The following is a 13,841-nucleotide window of genomic DNA, read 5'->3' as shown; positions in this document are numbered from 1 at the left end:
GCCACTCCTTGCCTCACACCACAGCCTCTGCACACGTGCCTCCATCTTTCTCCCTGGCTTTTTTTTTTTTTCATTATTTTCTGCTCAGAATGGTCTTTTCTCATTTCAGATCTGATTAAGTCCTCATACATGAAGACTCAGTTTTAACAATTGCTCAGGATGTGTCAGTGGCTACTTCTGAATGCTCCCATAGTGCTACACTCACCCCTACCCTCTGCTGCTCTTATATCACACTGTGTATTTCCTATCACTAGTATAACAACGGCCCTGTGTGTGTCCACCTACAACATACTGAAAACTTCTAGAAGTCTAATTCACTTCTGTATTCTAATATATTCTATATTCTATATTTTAGATTCTACAAGAGTATCTAGCAGATAGAGGATATGCAACAAACGTGTTCTAGGTGAGAAAATGACTACTTAAATAAATGAATATATAATATACATTGCACAGTGGAAAATTATCCCAATCAATGCATTTCATATTCTTAATCTATAAGTATTGATCTCAGGAAATATTTGAAGTTTCTTCTAATTTTCTATACCTAATGCTGGTTCTTAAATCACCAGACTCAGGAGCAAGGATTTCATATTACTTCATCTTATCTCACTCAACTAAATTGAGCTTTGACAGCTCTCCAGAATGGTGAGAAATTCAATTGCAGTTACATTTGGGGGTGTCAAAGCATAATCTTCAAAATTCTAAAAATAATTTTATACAAATATATAAGGAGCATGTGTCAAAAGATTTACATAATTCATTAATGAGGGAAGGCAGAGTAGAAAAAGTTGGCTTAAAGGATGACACAAGAAAATGATAAATAGTTGGTCAGTGATTTAAAAGGAACAAAAGAGTAGTTGTTAACTATAAAACCAACTGTAGTTAGTGCTATGCCCAGCAGTTAAACCATCACTTTAGAGGCTACTAGAGAAATACTCATATTATAACTAGGTGAAAATTGTTTACTTTCTTTGAGGTTTGTATAAGTGTAGTGATTTGAATGAGAATGGCTCCTGTTTGAATACTTGGTCCCCAGGTGGTGGAACTGTTTGGGCAGGATTGGGAGGTGTGGCTTTGTTGGAGGAGGTGTGTCACTGGGGGAAGGCTTTGGGGTTTCAAAAGCCCAAGACAACCCCGGTTAACCCTTTCTGCCTCATGATGAGGATCAAGATGGAAGCTGCTTGCCTGCTGCATGCTCCTCGCCATGATAGTCATGGCCTCTAACTCATCCTCTGAAGCTGTAAGAGCCAAATAAAATCTTCCTTTTAAAAGTTGCCTTGGTTGTGGTGTTTTGGCACAGCAATACAGAAGTAACTAAGATAACAAACTAACAGATAATTCTACAAATGGTCCAGTGAGCATATGAGAGTGCCCTTCTCCCAGAGAAAGGAAGCAGTCTGTTCTGGAAACAGTCCAACTAATGAAGAGGATAAAGTGAGAGCTAAGTAAGCCATGGAGATTAATGTAAAACGCAGATCAAATTAGATTCTGGCGAAATGTGTGTATGTGGCAGGGGTGTGGTAAGGAACAAAGTGACCCGGTAAAGAAAAAAACAATAGATTGTAACAGGGACATTGGAGCCAACGCAGATGCAAAAGAGAAATACAAGAGCTGCATTTTTTTCAGGCCTGAGCAGCTTCCTGAGAAGACTAACAAATTGTGTTGGTCAACTATCCAAGATGTGTCCTGATAAAGTCTAAACCGCAGAGTCCGCTGGAAGTTTGGGATGAGCACCTGGCTGCTCCCCTATTGGTGTCTCTACGAAGAGAACTGTCACATAGGAGAACACCACAAACTTCATTTTTGCTAACAGTTTAGTAAAATCCCTTTGTGTCTACTTGTCACATTTTCATCGTCCACTCTTCTATGGATAGACAAAATGACGGAACTAGAAAGCATTCTGCTAAATGAGGTGATCCAGTTTCAGAAAAACAAAAACAAAAACAAAAACAAAATCTTGTACCCCTTCTCATATGCAGATATTAACTTTTAATGTCTGTCTGTGCATAAGTGTTTTTAAGAATGGGACGAGACCATGAAACTAGATAGGAGAAGTCGGGGTAAGAGGTGTTGAGAAGTTGGGAAAAGTGTCACAGGTGACAAGAAGGTGGGAAAGTTGATGTTTGCAGTGGGAGAGCATGAGGGGAGGTTCTGGTTTTATTAATCTTGTTTTTTTTAAGTTGAGCTTATAGCTACAATTTTTTCTTTTTGCTCTTTTTTAAATAAAATATTTTATTAAGAGATTTTTCTATTCATTTTATATACCAACCACAGATTCCCCTGTCCTCCCTCCTCCCACCCCCCAGCATTCCCCCCTCAACCCACCACCCATTCCCACCTCCTCCAAGGCAAGGTCTCCCATGGGGAATCAGCAGAGCCTGGTACATTCAGCTGAGGCAGGTCCAAGCCCCTCCTTCCATAGCTACAATTTTTTTAAACATAATTATTTATTAATTTTTTGGGAATTTCACATCATGTACCCAATCCCACTCACCTTACAGTCCCTCCATCCACCCCTCACCCCTGCAGCATGCCTCCCAAAGGAACCCCCTGAAAATTAAAAACAAAATGAAACAAACAAACAAAAACCCCTCACTCCTCTGTCTTTCTAACACCTCTTCATTCATCCTAGTGGATTTGTGGGCCATGGTGCGTCACTTGGTGTACCCCTTTGTCCAATCAGCCCCACCCACAAAATGTTCATTGCAATGAGTCACTGGTCTGGCTCAAGGCCTCTGGCACACCTTCATCACTGGACCCTCACTAAAACTCCTCTCTGATATCCTTCTGTTGCCCCGAGTCATAGAGATCCTGTGGTTATTGTTCTGCAGGACCAGTCCCTTCATAAGCTCCAGCAGGTCATAGATGGGGTGGATGTTAGGGTGGGCCACCCCAAGGCCCAGGATGTGGGTCTGGGTGGTAGCTGAGCTGGTCGGTCTGGGCCACTGGGACCGCCTCCCTTAGGCAAGGGGCAGAGCCAGCTCTCCTAGCCCATGCCATTGAGGTCAGCTCTCCCATGCCCATCCCATGGGGGGTAGGACCAGCTCTGCTGCAGTGTCCAGCAAGGGGCAGGGCCAGCTGTCCTAGGGTCAGTGAGGAGGAGGGCTGGCTAAGCACAGCCCTTGGATTTCAACATGCGTGGTTCCTATGACCCCCTGTGGAAACGTGGGCCATGGACATCATCACAGATCCCAGGTACAGCAGAACATTGACCCAAACATGGCCTTGGGCAGCAGCTCGAGCCCAGATGTCACCATGGCCCCAGTGGCAGCACAGGCCACCCAGATCAGGATGGCCTGGTGGCAGCAAGGCCCTCGGACACCAACATGGTCTCAGGTGGTTGTCCAGACCCTGGTCATCTGCACAGTCCCTGGTGGCAACAGGAGCCATGGACATCTACCCAGACTCTGTCTGCTGCTGGACCACAGACCCAGACATGGTCCATGGCAGCAGCCTGGTCCCACATGACATGATGGTCCTGTGCGGCAGTAGAGGCCACCAAGATTGGCATGACCCCAGTGGTGGTACAGCCCTCAGACATCAACATGCCCATAGGTTGCAGCCCAGACCCTGGGCATCTGTGTGGCCTCTAGTGGTACCATGACCAAGAGCATCAACGTAGAACCTGGCTGTGTTAGGGCTAGGGACCCAGACATGGTCTTTGGTAGCAGATGGCTATAGTTTTTTGTTTGTTTTTTGCAGTACTATGTAGATGTTTTCTTTAAAAATTATTTTGCATGCTTTTTTTATAATTCCAAAGTCATTCCATAGTTCAGAAGATCTATAATGGGCCAGTGTATTACTAGATAGACAGTATTGAAGTGAGTCTTTTCTTTGAGGAAAGAATGTGTAGACTGCAGTTGGGGGTTTTTCCTCATAGTCATGCCATTTTAAACCAGGAACAAGGCGTGAGAAAGCTGGGTAAGCATGCTGCTTCCACCATGTGGATCCAGAGTAAGGGCTTAGAAATGTGGATGAAGCCACCTTAAAATGAGCTGAACTTACCTATCAGTCAACAAAGGAGAAAGTCAAGACACTATTAATGCTATGCCCGGGAGGGAAGGATGGGCTGAGCCTGCATCCTGACAGAGACTCCTGAGGCATGGGAAGTGTTTCCTCAGCGAGGCTAGAGAGGCTCCATTCACATTACTGTCCCCAGCTGATTCTCCACGAAAGAAACCTTCTCTACAGAAAACCAAAAGAAACATCTGTCTCTAGTCCATTGCTCTAACCAAGGAAGACCTTCCCTATCCTTGGCTGGACCCGGACCCCTGGGCTGGAGCATGGTGCTAGTTAAATGAAGCAATCAAATTGGCTGTTTTCATAGAGTCAGATAACACACCAAGCTCCTGAAGAGTCCAGATGAGTCCTGTTAAAATCAGCGCCAACCGTGACAAACCTATTTGTCTTCATTCATGATCTAGTACCAACTTCAACACCTTGAACACGTCACGTAACGTCTCTGAGGCTGCTCTGGTGCCACCTGTAAAATGCAGATAACACCACTCAGGGATGTAGCAGGCATATTGAACAGACACAAAAGCAGTGTGGAGCACCAAGCACACTCACAAGTCGGGCAATATGTTGATGCTAGCCTTGAACAGTTTGTATTACTTTCTAAAAATAAAAAAGACTGCTAAGGAAAATTTATGAAAATTCATCTTTTAACTCATATAATTTTCATAAAAACTCTGGAAGTGTTAGCTTGTAAACAATGCCAGATACTCATTTTCTTTATAAATATCTATAATTGAAATCAGCTTTACAAAACAGAACAAATGCAAGTAAATTATATGCATGTGATTAATTACAATTTTTTGTCTTATTAACAAAGGCTTATGGTAATCTGAATTAGGAATGTATAGAGCATCCTTGAACTTTGTGATCTATTCCTTTGAGTTTAATTCCAAAAAACCTCAGGAACCACACTATTCCCGCTTTAGAGAAACAGAGCAGAAAATGAGCCAAAACCAAGACTACTTGTGCCCTAAAAAGCCATTAGTTATCAAAGAAATAGAAATTAAAACTACTAGAATGGCTAAAAAAAAAAAAGACCGAAAAGAACAGATATTTGTAAGACATGAAGCAGCTTGAGCTCCCATCTACTGCTGGTGGGAATATGAAATTATATAACGATTTGTAAATGCTAGCGTGAAAAAAACCAAAAACTTGAATACACACTAGCCCAGGATTTGTCCAAGCTTGGTTTCTGTTGCCATGATAAAACAACACTAACCTCCTCTCTCCCTCCCTGCCACTCTGTAGCCCAGGCTGGCCTCGAACTCACAGAGATCCACCTGGCTCTGCCTCCTGAGTGCTGGGATTAACTGCCTGCGCCACCACCACCTGGCCCTTTTTCTCTTAAAAAGAGAGAGTAGAAGGCTGGGAGGCAGAGGCTGGTGGATCTTTGTGAGTTCGAGGCCAGCCTGGTCTACAGAGCAAGATCCAGGAAAGGCGCAAAGCTACACAGAGAAACCCTTTCTCGAAAAAAAAAAAAAAATCACACCTGCAAGGTTATTTGCTGCTGTGTTCTCCCTGAGTCAGAAAGCAGCCACTTTAACTTTCTTCCCTGTTTAATAAAGGGTCTCTCTGAATCCAGTGTTTGAATGCTGTTTATGCCTAATCCAGTTTGGGGAGCCCCCTCTGTGCAGGGGGTTTTCTTCTGTATATATGAGAACAATATTTTCTCTGTGTGGGCGGTGTTTCCAGCAAATGTTAACTGTGATGAGTTCTTGACTACTAGCTGGGGAGCAGCTTCATCAGACTCCAAATGAGTGCAGGGTCCAGGCTTATGTAGCCAGTAGTGTTGCAGAGGAAGTAAATGAAATCAAATTATTCCTGGAGAGTTCAATTTTAAATGACCTACTCTAGATCATGACAGGGAAATGCAGAGTCCCTTGAAAGCAGGGATCCTTGGAAGAGCAGGGCTGAGCCTCCAGTAGACAGGACACACAGCACTGTCCACTGTCCAGGACTGAACACGGCGGGCAGAAGCTGATGCGGAAGCAGGGTCTGTGTGTGAAGTATTAATTACACCTGAGAGGAACCTGCAGGAGCATCCTGGGATATTCACATATCCTTATTGTGAGCCAAACACCTCACTTTATCTCAACTTGACCCGTTAAAACCATCAATTCCCCTAACTCCCTGTGTTCATCAAGAACTATGTTTAGAGTGGTTTTTCTAATGTGAAAGTAATACATGTTTTGTTGTTGTTAATGAAAGAGAGTCTGTGTGTGTGGAACTAACTGGCCTGGAGCTTGCTTTGTAGAAAAGAGTGGCCTCAAAATCACATTCCTCCTGCTTCACCTTTCCAAGTTCTGTTAGTATCGTGGTGTGCTACCATCCTCGGCTTTAAAAAAAAGTACATTTTAAAGTTTTTGTTATCACATTCGTGTGTGTGTGTGTGTGTGTGTGTGTGTGTGTGTGTGTGTTTGTGCTACAGTGTCCATGTGGCAGTCAGCGGACAACTTGTGGGAGTTCTCTCCTTCCATTATGTCAAACTGAGGGATTGAACTTAGATTTGACAGGCTCAGCTTTGAGTACCTTTGCCCAATGAGCCTTAAGCAACACATGTACATATATAGGTAATAAACAGGAAATATGGACCAAACCCAAGAATAATGTGAGAAGTATTAACATATTTTCTTCCAGCTTGGGCTACATAAGACCCCACCTCCAAAAAAAAACCTTAAAAAAAAGACCACTTTTATACTTGGTGCTGTGTTTAAATGTCATCGGAAAGCAATCAGGTCTATTGAACACTTCTAATGTGTATATCCTTTTGCCCAGACATTCTCTTCTAAGAGTCTAGCCTATGGGAAACACACATTCAGGAACATTGTACAGAAATATTTGCTGTAACATTGATCCTGGTGTATGATTAGGGGCGTGCTCAGCATCTAGGAGCAGGGGAGCTATTGGATACAGTTCAGAGTACTCATGTTGCAGAACTCCACAACCTCCATCAAGGGATGACACAGGGCTGTGTGGAATGTGGCTATTATGGGTGAAAACAGCATGCTGCAGAACATTATTCATAAATTCATATTTGGCTTATTTTTCCAGAATGAGATTAAAGTGTTTTGAACTAAATACACTTGATTTCGTAATCATCAATTACCCAGTTAATTCTCATCAAAGTGGTTATGCCTGCGTGTTTGCACTACCCCGGCACTGCGGGACCTGCTGGGACATTACTTGAACAACCTTCCTTAACAGCCTGCTGTGTTGGACTTGATGACTTTGATGGCATAAGATCCTCTCTTGCCGTGGTTTGCTTCAATTTGGAAAAAAACGGAAGCCCCACAGTGACAAAATGGTTATAACAACACTTAGTGATATTTTTATCTCCAAAAATTGCCAAGTGGCCATGTGCTAAGCTGCATCCAGCTCAAAAGGCAAATTTCAAAGAACATTAACAAGAGAAGCCAGTGCCGGTAATGTTCACAGTGCCCCAGAGACTCAGACACTCTCCACAGTGTCCTCGTCATCAGCCTGGCTTCCAGACAGCTCCATCCCACACATCTGCCATTAGAGACCCGCCGAACAGTCTCCCCCAGTCTGTCTTGTTCATCGACTGTAAGTTCATAGGAGTGGGGACCACATCTGTCAGTCACAGTCTTTGGCAAATACTAAGTGCTCAATTAATTTGTTGGGTGAATGTGTGTGAGATCATGCTTGAGGACTAGGGATTAGACTAAGAAGTACTATTTGAGCCTTTATTCTTTTTCAATGACCTTGCTCTTGTGGTGGTATTGTGTTCCCCAAAATATTGTGTACCTTAATAAACTTATCTGGGGTCAGAGAACAGAAAAGCCACAAGATACTTAGGCTAGAAAATGTTAGCACACACCTTTAATTCTAGCATTCCAGAGACAGAAATCCCTCTGGATCTCTGTGAGTTCAAGGCCACATTGGAAACAGCCAGGCATGGTGACTCACGCCTTTAATCCCAGAAAGTGAGCCTTTAATCCCAGGGAGTGGTGGTAGAAAGCAGAAAGGTTTATAAGGCGTGAGGACCAGAAACTAGAAGCATTTGGCTGGTTAAGCGTTCAGGCTTTTGAGCAGCAACTCAGCTGAGACCCATTCTGGATGAGGACTCAGAGGCCTCCAGTCTGAGGAGACAAGACCAGCTGAGGATCTGGCGAGGTGAGGTAGCTGTGGCTTATTCTGTCTCTCTGATCTACCAGCATTCACCCCAATAACTGGCCTCGGGTTTGATTTTACTAATAAGACTCTCTAAGATTCATGCTACATGCTCTAATTTAAGTTTTTTAAAAAGAAAACTCATGGATTAAGCAACCACCATCTAAAAGCAGGACTGACCAGCCTTATGGCAAGCCTGCTACTGCCCAATGGAAGATGTGTTTTCAGGGAAGTCACTCCTTCCACCAAGGAAACCGAGTACAAAGGCCCCAGTACCACCACCTGAGAAGTCTGACAGGGAGTGTTCAAATTACGGAGATGTTGAAGGAAAACTGCAGGGTCACAAATAAGAAAAGAAAAACCATCCAGGACATAATAAGTAGCTAGCAGTAACCAGTTACCAAAATCATATTGAAAGTTGCAATTGCTTATTGATACCAGCAATAGAGGCTGCTTTTAAAAGAAAGTTCAAGCAAGTAAAAGCAAGTTGTTTCTAAATGTTTTAAAAAGCAGTTTCTACCATACTTTTCTATATTTGTTCCTTATTTCCTTTTATACGCTATTTATCATGACTTGAGGTTGTTCTAATTATTTGTCTGCCTATGTTTTTTCTTTCTCTCTCATAGACTAAAATCCACAGAAGAGGAGAACATATCTGTCAGTCACACTCTTTGTCAAATAATTGGTACTCAGTTAATTTGCTGGATGAATGTGTAGATGGATTAAAAGCATTATAAGGATCCACTTAAGATCTCAGACCAGCTAACTGTGAAACAGAAATAGAATGGAAACTCATTAGAGATCAAAAAACCCTGCAGGTCATAAAAGAAATTTATGCCAGAAAGGATAGAGCATGCTAATGCCTTTTAATGGTTCCTTCAGAAAGAAAAATTGCAAATTAATATCTTAATTTGCCTGATTAAGTCAATCCCTCAAATCTATAAAATGTTATGAGCAAATATATGCATGAGTCATGGAGGTTCTCTAGTCCATAAGGTAGGTTGAGTGTATGCAAAGAGCACAGGGTGCTGGGAGCATTAGTCTCACTGTGGATTCTTGTTTGGGTGAGCATGTGCGGTCCTGAGTCAAACAAACCATGCATAAACACTTAGCTGAGGCTGAACCACTAGTGTGAAGTATATCATGTAGGAGTTGTTCATTTGGGTGGTATATGCTTTAAGCAAGTCCTCTCTGGAGACACATGATCTTTGGGTTGGGTGGGGTGGAGTTTGCAATTTGCTTTAGAATAATCAGGGTCCAGGCTGGCTAGCATAACAAATAAAACAAGGCTGATGGTGAGCTGCTGGCCCCTGGAACTAAGATTGGGTATGTGGTTCTTCACTAGTGTTCCGTCTCTAATGCTGTATAGTTAAAGTTTTTATAATCAAAAGCTAAAAACAAAAACAAGCCAGTATGTATATATAGATTAGGTTATCAGTACCTGAACGATGGAGTAAGTTTCTAAACTTCTCTCTGCTCTGCTTCATCTGAGATGATAATTCTTACCTTACACGTTGCCGGAAGGGTTAATGAAACGCAGATGTGAGACTTAGAACGGTGATTGGCATACAGTGAGAGCTCATGAATATTATCAGAGAGGGAGACACATAGGTAAAAGTCTGGACACATCTTAGCCAAAACATTAGTTCAGGTGAAGGAATTATATGTGATATTAATGTTCTTTTTTGTTTCACTCTATTTTCTAATATTTAAAAATGTGACTGTGCATTGCTTGTATAATAAAAGTTAAGCGGAATATTGCCTCAGGCCCTTTTACAAAGTGCAATCATCTAGCTAGTGAACGTTTGGTGACCAGGAAATTAATTATTAAGGGGGGGAGCTAACCAGAGTTAAGGGAAGAACAGAATACAGAAGGGTGGTGTGGCCAGGACGGAGGAGACAAGGCTGGGCGGTGAGGGCAAACCCTCTGGGCACTGCTGCCCTGCACAGATATCCTGTCAATTTGCTGGTTTTCTTCCCACCACGGGTATCAGTCCTTACCTGGGCTCTTGACCGATGTCTTCTGGAGGCAACTACTTTTTCCGACAGTTTTACCTGCCATAGTCCAAAGGTAAACCCCAAACCCGCATCTCCAGTCCTGACATCTATCTGTGCTTTCTCCCAGCTGCCTGGAGTGTGGGTTGAACTTGGCATACCCACTGTTACCTGAAGTTACTTTACCCACAGTGGTATGCATCCTTTTTCTCCCCCACAGTGAAACAACAGCTCTTCCCATCCCTTGGCCTCCATTCTCCAGCATAAAATCCTCATGTCTCCACCCTAGAAATCAGTTATATTAAGCAATATCTACCCTGTAATCTCTCAGGTGGCAGGCAAATGCATGTTCAGTCAAAGAACATTCCAGGCAGGAAGGCTGGCATGAACATTTGACCCTGAATGCTCTTTGACTGAACTTGTATTCACCCTTCAATGCCCAGTCTTTGTGACATTTTTTCCAAGGCCTCAGCTTATAACCTATTGCCTTATAAAAGATAGCTACTTATTAAAAAAAATAGCTACTTGGTAGGGGAGAGACAACTAACTGTCCTTCAGCATTTACTATCCTTTCCCTACAATAATAGAATCTCTAAATGTCAGCCCAAGAAGTGATATCCCAGAATAAAGAATACATTTCCCAGCTGGGCGGTGGTGGTGCACGCCTTTAATCCCAGCACTCAAGAGGCAGAGCCAGGCGGATCTCTATGAGTTCGAGGCCAACCTGGGCTACCAAGTGAGTTCCAGGAAAGGCGCAAAGCTACACAGAGAAACTCTGTCTCAAAAAAACCAAAAAAAAAAAAAAAAAAAAAAGAATACATTTCCCAGTCTCCCTTACATTGCTTGTGACTATGTGAACAAGATATCTAGGGAAGAACTTGAAGGGAGGGGTTATGAGCAGCTCTCCCCTCTGTCCGTCCTGCTGATTTGAGCAGAGTTATAGCAGTAAGCCACGTAGGTTCAAGCAGATGAGGCAGCTGGCACCAGGAAGGAAAGGATGCTATGGCGAACCTGGGTGCCTCGCTCTTGTTTGTTAAGTAAAGATAACAAGATGTTTGATTTCGGCTACCCTTGTTCTGTGTCTCTGTAACACACAGCTATAACCATTTCTTAAACTATGTACTTGCCTACGTCCGATCCACATCATGTCTGCATTCTTGAAGGGGTTACACGTGCAAGTAGAATCTCTGAATGATAAGATGAAGAACATGAAGCATGTGCTATAATTCAAGATATAATATCACAAAACTGTCAAAAACTCTCAAAGCTTATCCATGGTTCTCAACCTTCCTAACACTGAGACCCTTTAAATACAGTTCCTCATGTTGTGGTGAGCCCCAACCATAAAATTATTTTGTTGCTACTTCACAACTGTAATTTTGCTACTGTTATGAATCATAATGTAGATATCTAATATGCAGACTATCTGATATGTGACCCCTGTGGGCCACTGGCTTAGATTCATGAAACTATATGATCAAAATAGGATAAATTCAAAGAAAACTACAACTATCAAATCAAAATAAGACTGATGAAAATCCAAAGATAAGATCTTGATGGCAAAAAAAAAAAAAAAAAGAAAGAAAGAAAACTTACTTATTTGCCCAGTGCTTGGAAATAGAGCAACCCCTAAAGAAATATTTCTTAAATGAACAAACAATGGCTCATCGGAAGTTTGGTGGAGTAAGACTGCTTTGTTGCCCAGGCTGCTGTGGTAGACAGTGCTGAAATGGGCACCAGGAGGCCCGAGTTCTAAATCCAGCCTATCTTAATTAGCAGTAAAATTAGACTACTGACATCTCCCTCCAGGCCACTCTGTCCTTGCTGCAAAATGAAGGCACCAGACTTTGCCCTCAAAGATGGCAGAGTAGTTTATTGAAGACCAACCTCACAGACACCTGAAAATGTTAGACAAGATTACAGAGCCATCCAAACCACTAAGTTAAAAGGCAGTGGAGAGATGCATGCAGCTAACACCGAGGAGACCAAGTCTCAGAGAGAAGGGAGCATGCTGGTGCGCACTGGGTATTCTGTGGGCACCTTCCTCCACAGTATAGTTGCTGATCTGAGTAGACAGGAAGCCGAGGAGAACATGGTACCAACAGTCCAGCAGCTAAACTTGGCTTCCGGCAACTTCACAGGTGCTGAGGGAGAGCTAAGTGGGTGTTCTTAAGTATTTTCCTTGCCCTGGAAGCAATAAAGGTATATTTTATGTACAATCTAAGAAGCTAGGGATGGGCATTGGTAACCTCTGAGATAATCACTAAAAAAAAAGCAAAATAATGTATAATTAACCAGCTGGAAGAGAAGGAATGGAAAAAAAACCCACTTGATTTATCCATAATCCATAGAAACAATACAGATTTGTGGTTACCGGGGGCAGGGAAGAAGAGACTAGGAAGCAACTGCCCAAAGGGAAGTGGGGTACAGTGGCCTCTGTGTGTGATACCAGCATTCCAAAGACAGGCAGCAAGGCTGAGTTTGAGGCCAGCCTGGGCTACATAGTGAGGCTTTATCTTAAAACACAAAGGGCTGGGGATGTAGCTCAGTGGTAGAGTGCTTACTCAGTCTGTGCAAGGCCCTGGGTTCCATTTTCAGTACACAAAAGCGGGCTGGATGTGAGATCTCCTTGTGGGATGATGAAAATGGCCTGGAATTAGACAGAGGTATTGATCAGAAACACAGAGAAGGTACCAGACGCCGTTGAGTTATTCATTTTTAAATGGTTCAATTTATGTTATATAAATTTCACTTCAATGAAGGTTAAAAATATAAAAAATAGTATTAGAGCTATCCAAAAGTATCAAGAAGAGAAAAGGGGAGAAGATGGCAGCGGCCGTAGAGCTGAGACCACTGAAAAGTCTCTGGGACTGAGGCCAGAGAGCAGCAAGTCCAGCACTCAGAGCAAGCTACAGATTCCAGTTCTACAAACAATGGTCCATGTCTAAGGGTGTTGATTGCGATGGTGACCCATCCAGTCAAGCGAATGGATAAAGAACTCTTGCTGGGGGGTACTGCAGAAGAAGAGGCAACAGTTCAGCAGTAATTAGAGTACAAAGTCTTTAGAACAGACGGATACTCCAGTAAAGACTATCCCCATCCTCTGCCGAGGGATCTTAACTCCTATCTCGAAGATTAAGTCTACCTCGCAGGATGTAACTTTACCTTGGTGGATAGCCTACTGCACTACATACAGGCTCTATCACTTTATAGTTGGCCTGACGGTTCAAGAAAAGGAGAAATATCTCAATGTGTCTCACTGGTTTTGTCACATTCAGCCTTACCCAGACATCAGGCAACATCTGTCTAGTGTTGTCTTCATCAAGAACAGACTGGATGCTAACTCCCACTAGAAGCCCCTGCTGTGTGGCAGCAGGATTAGAAGCGTAGTGGAAAATGTATTTTGGATCACAGCACTGATGTAAATGAATACGATGTCATTGTTTCTTTGTTAATGTTCGTAGAATTTTTAAAGTGTAAACTCAAGTCTGAATGTTTTATTTGCCCCTTAGTTGAAGTTTTGCAGTTTTTTAACGTAAAAATTTAACTGTTATCCAAACAAATCATGATCACATTACAAATTATCTCATATTTATAGGTGAAATTTATTTTAATAGAAGTTGCAAATCAGTGGTTCACTCTTTAGAAAAAAAGTCACCCTGCCAGTGGTCCACATCTGGTTATTTACCTTTTTT

The 13,841-nt window shown here is 42.6% G+C and overlaps 1 pseudogene; it reads left to right on the top strand.

Moving 5' to 3' along the window:
- Positions 1–12,972: 12,972 nt before the first annotated feature.
- Positions 12,973–13,499, top strand: LOC131914315 (eukaryotic translation elongation factor 1 epsilon-1-like; annotated as a pseudogene).
- The last annotated feature ends 342 nt before the right edge of the window (positions 13,500–13,841 follow it).

Source organism: Peromyscus eremicus, chromosome 7 (assembly GCF_949786415.1).
Source record: "Peromyscus eremicus chromosome 7, PerEre_H2_v1, whole genome shotgun sequence".
NCBI classification, from domain to species: domain Eukaryota; kingdom Metazoa; phylum Chordata; class Mammalia; order Rodentia; family Cricetidae; genus Peromyscus; species Peromyscus eremicus.
The sequence above is the reverse complement of the archived record's forward strand: the minus strand, read 5'-3'. Positions and strand labels throughout refer to the sequence as shown.